This window comes from Centruroides vittatus, unplaced genomic scaffold (assembly GCF_030686945.1).
Source record: "Centruroides vittatus isolate TY-2023 unplaced genomic scaffold, ASM3068694v2 contig_482, whole genome shotgun sequence".
Taxonomy (NCBI): Eukaryota; Metazoa; Arthropoda; class Arachnida; order Scorpiones; family Buthidae; genus Centruroides; species Centruroides vittatus.
The window spans coordinates 503,528-510,865 of NW_027122272.1; positions in this window are offsets into that span (position 1 = coordinate 503,528).

Genomic DNA, 7,338 nt, shown 5'->3' on the forward strand with positions numbered 1-7,338 from the left:
GAGGTATGTTAAGCATTGAGAGGCCTAACATCTTGGGTGTGTTATTGTTTGATTAAGAAATTTTTGCTGTAATTGTTTCAGTATTTTTTGGATTATCTTCATATACCACTCTCTTTTTTTCTCACAAAATATTGAAACTCTTAAGGCAAAAATATGTTTCACTGCTCTATGCATGATAGACTTTTGAAGATGCAAAGATAGTCTGCTTATCAAAGGAGATTGCTAGTATGATAATATATTTAAAAAAAATTTAAACAACATAGTTTTCTAATTATGTACATAAAAATTTCTTTATAGTTATTAAATTTTGAATATTTATCTACTTATAATTGCTCATTTTTCTGTTGGACCACGTGTAAAATAATTTGCTAATAAATATAAGATAATATCATTAATACCATGTAATGAGTACTAACAAACAAAATCATGTATAAATAAAGTTTGTGAGATACTGAGAGAAACCTTTAAAACTGGCTCCTATTTTAGCATGTGTCAGATTAAAAAATTTTGTTATTCATTTTCATTAAAATGTAGATTTGACTGAACTCACAGTGGGCTTAAGAAAAGATCCTGTCTGCCCATAGGGTTGTAAGAATCTAAAAAAACCTAAAATACACTAAGCAAATTGGACTTCTTAGGTAATGTCTTTTTTCACAATATATTTCGTAGCTAAATGGATGCTGTGAAGCATGGAAGCCAAAGAAACTATTATCTCTACAATTTCATTGTAGCAAACTTTACCTGATCCAGCATGGTTACTACATTTAGATCTGTCTGTGCAAATTGGAATATAGTCTATGTTGTGATAGATTTCTCAATCAAGTTACCTGCAAATGCAGTCTTAATTGGAATCCTTTTGATTTTGTTTTAAGCTAATAATTAAAATGAACAAAATTGACATGGGTAGAATAATATAAAATATCTCAGACTGCAATATATTGCTTGTGCCCAGGTCAATCATGTTGATTTCTATCAAATGAAAGCTATAAAGAAAAGAATGAAATTTCAGTTTTATAAAAATAAAGATAATTGTTTCCTGCTATTGGATAATAGAATTTCAAAAGCATCTACATATAGTCTTTCAACAGATAAATTTGGAAAATGCCAATATAAGAACAAATGCTTAATGTTAGATTGGATCCAACATCTGATCCTTAGGCTGACACACACAATACATCCATAATTCAACTTCAAGAAAATTAAGGACAGTAAATTCTCAACATATTTACTCCCTAGGAGGGAACTTAAAACCTTAGAAAGGTTCAAAGATTTTAAGCTGCTGCCTTTTAAATAATGTATATATTAAAAAACAATTTACTCAACGAAAATACACACAAATTTTGTTTCATAAACCACTGGAATTTGGATGCCACTTGGGATAAATTTTTAAATCTTCATGTAATCCATTTCTGTTTCAGAAATGGATACATATTGTTTATTTAATATAAAACTAATTAAACTATTTGTTTTACCAGTGGTGTATATACAGTAAGACCCCGCTTAACACGGGGGATGCGTTCCTAGACAGCAGCGTTAAACGAGGTCATCTTAACAGAGTAAATAGGGATAGGGGAACATGTGATCAAAAATAAACAAATTTTACTTTAATTTTAAGTTATATTATTATACAAATTAATATAAAAATATGTTAAATAACACATAAACATATGCACACAGAAATGTAAAGTTCATTTTTTGTGATGAAGGTCCTGACTTTTCTGAAATTCTTGTTTTTTTGCAATAAAGTTGTGAAGTTTCATTTTGTCGGCTTTTTTCTTTCCTTAAGCAAATGTCGGTAGTCAGAAGATCGCATCCAAAATGCCTCGTTTTGCTTTTGCACTCCTTTCAAAATCTGGATCATTCGCTACAATTTGATCAACGATTTTGGTTATTGTTACCAAACTTTTACTAAGGAAATCTGTAGAGAAATTTTTTGGGTTCTTCATTTTCAGAATCTATTTTCCAGTTCTACATGAATTCCTTGTACTGCCAGTTCTTGAAGGTCGTCATTGGTAAGGCTCTCACCAGAAACCTGCAATAACTCTTCAATATCCTGTTTGTCTACATCTCCTAGTCCTGCTGTATTGATTAGGTTGACTAAATTGTCAACCTAACAATATAGCAGTAGGCTCTTCTCGTTGAGAATCCTTGGATACCTTCAGCCATAACTTCTTCCACACTTTGTTCGTGCATTTATCAGTTAATTCTTGCCAAGTGAAGCTGATATTGCCTACGGCATCCATGATGATGTCTTTTTTCCAAAATTGCACCAAACAAACATAGATTTAAAGAAAGTGCACCTTTCTGCCACCTTTTTCTGATTGGTTCGTGTTCGTAAATAATTGTATTATATATATGAATCAATGAAATGTCGTGATAATTTTGAGATTTTTTTTTAAGGCTTTTGAGTTAAATCAGTGTAAATTTTGAGCTTTCTTTAAGGCTTCAAGCAGACCACGTTATATCAAATCAGTGTTAAGCGAAGCAGCATTAAGTGGGGTCTTACTGTAGTTTAAAGGGGTCTACAGACCTCTCTGTAAATCACATACTGAGGCTGATCTATAAATCATAATTATAGAGAGTATGTTATGGAAAAAGAGAGAGAATTTTAATGAGAAAGCTGCACTCAAAGTAGGTCCTTGAGATATATTATTTAGGTTTTTCTTGTATGAAAAACCTAGATAATATATGTCAATATGTATTTGAAATCTATAAAAGCCCAATAAATTTCTAACATTGATAAATTACCTCACAATACAAATTCACGTAGATCATGAAGTTTGTTCTAATTCCAGCATTGATCAAAGAATTTGGCCATTAAATAATGTCATTTTAAAAATGAATGATGCACAGCTAACTAATCAAACAATAGAGCTGGATTCATATTGGGCCACAACGAGAATAATAAGTAAGGTATTAAGCAATTTAAACTAGAGGTAGACAGTTTAACTAACTTCCAGTCCAAACTGCTGAACTAGTACAGTTGTATCATTTGATTAGTTAGTTTTATCAGGTTGATTGTATATGTAATTATACATATACAGATATTAAATTCTTTGTAGTAATTATTTTCTCCAAAATTAATTTTTTTGGGTATCACAGAAAACTGTTCCATAAGAGATTTGCTATGTGAGTTAACCAAGACCATGCACAGAATTTTAAAAGGGTGTGGTAAAAAAAAACGTTTTTTCATAGTGTTAATTTTTACAATATAAGTATATAGAGTAATCCAATTCAGTAGACTAAGAATAAACTGAACAGAACAGACACAAAATAAGTATGTTCTATTTAATATATTGTTTAATTTAAATTTAACTTTTTTAATTCTTCCCAAATAGAATGATTCCCTAAAACCCTATGTGTGGCATAAACCATTCTTTTTAAGAGCTGGAAGCTTTGTGAGCATGGAAGCATAAAAATATTGGATCTATAATTACATAGATCTTATAATTAGATCTATAACTAATTCTTGAGATTTTTCCTGGTTTTTGGATGGAAAGAATAATATACTACTAAAAATCTGTCAATGTTTGCTCAGCCCAGATTTTCTTAAACAAAATTAACAAACTAATCTCTGGATAAGAGAGAGCTGTCTGAATTTCTGTATTGATAAATGGTATATTGTATTCTTCAACATATGAGAATTAAGAATTTAGTGTCTTGACTTTGGTTTTATTAACCTTTAGTTATTATCACTTAAATTGGAGCCAGCTTTACATAAGTCTCTGGGATGCATCCTCCTTGGCAGATCTCTCACGTGTCAGGTTTCTATAACCAAATAAACCAAACCAATTCTAATAATTTTTCTATAAATGCAATATTTACAAGGACATGCTTAACTACCATGAAACCTGGACATCCCGTTCCCTCCCATGATTTCATCTTCCCTTATTAACTCATACTGCTTAAATATGTTTTACTGTTCAGCCAAATTAATGTACCTGCAATGATTTTAAGGCACAAAGTACAGTTGGAAGTATTTTTCTGTGCTGATGATTATTTTTCCTATTATCATGACAACATTGCTTCATTCAAAATTTCCTGTAGTTGTAATCTGTGTAATGTGTACTTTATTCACATGTTGAGTTTTACTGTCAAATTGCTTTCAGTATGCTTAGGTCACAACTTTCAAAAGTTTCCTTTACTTACAAGTTAGATGTTTTTGCTGAGCTTTACTTTTTCAACCTGGTTTCATTAGTTTTTTTTGAGATCACATAAAAGCAATTATTCTTGCATTTAAACAAGTCTTATATCAAGTATTTTGGATGTTAACGTTAACAACTTCAATCAAATGCAGGACCATTGCAACGTATCCAACACGGATCACTTTTCAAATATTAAGTAGTCATTGTCTATCCTCTCTTCCAGGAGGAGTACTACTACTACTTTTGGTCAAATTAACTTCAACTTCCATCTGCAACAGTCTCTTCTTCCACTGGTATGGTGGCATTCAAATAGGAAAATTACATAATACAAGGTTATCAACTTGACAAAATATGATTTAAGTGGTTTTCAAGGGTGCAGAGTTTAAATATTTGGTCCATTTTTTGTAAAATTTGATTGGTTAGCAGATCACCATTTGATATTCAGCTGTGAATGAAACAGTTTGTTAGTGCTAACATTACAAAAAAAATATGCTATATTAAATTTATTTAAGATATCGTATTTTTTATGAATTGCCCGATTCCCCATATCAGTTGAAAATAAGATATCTTAAATTTATTTAAGATATCTTATTTCAATTGGTGTCTACTTGACCAATGAAATTGTGCCATTTCAAACCATCCGATTATTGCAATTAACATGACAATGGTAGGCTGAAATAACCAAACTCTATATGGTTTTGGTTTTAATATTTGCTATATCATATTATTTGATTTATATAACTACAAACCATTATCTTACATAAGGGTTTATCTCACCGAATGACCAATCTAACACATTTTAAAAATTCTTTAAATTGTGTACAGTAGTGGAAAAAAATTTTTTAAATGTGTTAGATGGTCACTCAGTGTGATAAATCCTTACATAAGGTAACCTTTGTAGTTATATAAATCAAATACTATAATATAATATAAAGGTTAGAAATATGAAATAATCTAAAAATCTTAATGTTTGTACTTATTTTTTGCTCAGGCAATGCTGGGCTTACCTAATAATAATAGAATATTTCTCTCTCTGTTCTTGCTTTTTGGTTGATCTTCACCAAATGTTTTTTGCTTATTTTCTGGGACTCTGAAGGAAATATAGAATACTGTTAAACCTGGATACCCCATCTCCCGATTTCATACCCTTATTAACTCCTAAACCTTTTGCCCGATCTGTACTAAATTTTTTATACTTATTCTCTGGGACTCTGAGGAAAATATAGACTTCCATAAAATCTGAATGCCCCACTCTCTTCCCGATTTCATCTCCTTGATACTTCACAATAAACATAAAAATGGTAGGCTAAAATTACCAAACTTGTAATATAGTTTTCATTTTAACATTTATCCTTCTTTCTTTTTGTCTGGGCAATGCTGCATATATCCATTAGTAATTTATAAGAGAGTCACTTTTAAAATGTTAAAGAATTCCAAATGTTATACTTCAACTAAATATTGATTACTGTTAATTCATATTTTATTTAAATTTTTCTTTGTAAAAATATAATAATAATGCTTTATCTTGTTAATATTTATCAAATGAAGTAAGACTAACCTTTATGAATAAGAGAAACAACTTATTTATTTTTTACATAGTGCACTAATTCAAACTTTGCTTACTTTAAACTAAATTTGTTCTTTTCCACTAAATGTACTGGCCAAAAAGAAAGAAATTATATATAGTTTTCTGAAAAAGGACAAATTTGCAAAATTATATACTACACAATCTTAATTTAGATATTTGTATCAAATACATACAGTATAAAAATTTTGAATATACAGTCAAGTTTGCATAAGTCAACACCCCATGGGGAAGTGGAAATGTGTCAGTTATCCAATATGATGACTAAAACAAAGTTGAAAAAACCACAAAACTACAATTAAAAAAATACAGTAGTGCTGTATACAGTACATGCAATGTATTTCTAAGACCATCCATCACTGGCATTAAAGTTGGTTTCTACTCCAAGTACCTCAGCAATTTCCACCACTTTTTGTTTCAGTATCGGTTCTGAAACAGGAAGATTTGAAGAACAAATTTGCTTTAGCCAACGTATCATATCATCTTCGGCATTTTTGTACTGCAACTTTCTCTGGCATTTTCGAGACAGCCGTGATAAAGACCCTAGAAAAATTTCTTAATTTCCTTTTTTTTTTTTTTTTTTCAGAATTCTCACCAATGTTGTTCTTGGAAGGTTTTTCTTGCTTTGTAAATTTGGCTTGCAAAGTTTTATTACATTCAAATTCAGATACAAGTTTGTATTTTTCCTTCAGCATAAGCATTGTTAGATTTCAGATACTCATTTTTAAGAGAAATATGAAACACATGATGCTAATAACTCATGAATGAAAGGTGAGAAAATGCAAGATTGGATTCTGCTGTGATGTTACACTGTGTGGTGTAAACTCATTTTTTTCAGGAGGAGAGTTGATTTATCAGATGTCTAAATGAGTGTGAACAGAAAAAGTATGTTGATTTATCCAGTGGTGACAAGTTAAACACTATTGAGTAAACCAGAGTTTTTTAACATTAATGCCTATGTAAGTTGGCCTGGAGCACAGAAAACTGACTACTTAACCGACGGGGTCTAGTTATACCTATGACGACTTATGCGGACTCAACTCACTATGGTTTACTGATCTGGGTCATGGCAGCCCCTTTCCTTTTAAAAAATTTTCTAAAGAACTGAACAAAATATATTTGATTTTAAATAGACTATGCCATCGGGCATTTTACTAATCTGAATTTTGCTAGGGGCTACCTTCTTTTACAGAATGAATAAAATATTTTGATCGGCTTTTAAATTTTAAATATTTAATACATTCCTGAAAACTCCTCAGCATAATCTTTCTAACCCTTCATGTATTGATATTTTTACTCCTGTTTTTAGATTGTCCATTTCTCAAAAATCATTTTTTTTTTATCGCATTTCTATGACGAAAAATGACAAGCCTTGAAAATATATACCTTATAAAAATTTTACTCATTTTAAAAATATTTGCAAAAGAATTCTTTATAACTTTTAATTTTTTCTTTTTTTTTACTTTTTATGTTTCTTTTTTGTGTATTCTAATGTATTTTTAGCCTTTTTTATTTGTTGTTTATTTTATTGTCACATGCAGGGTGGGAAATCTTTTGCTCTTACTCAGACTTTTCCAATTGTAATTAAGATAAACAAATAAAAATAAA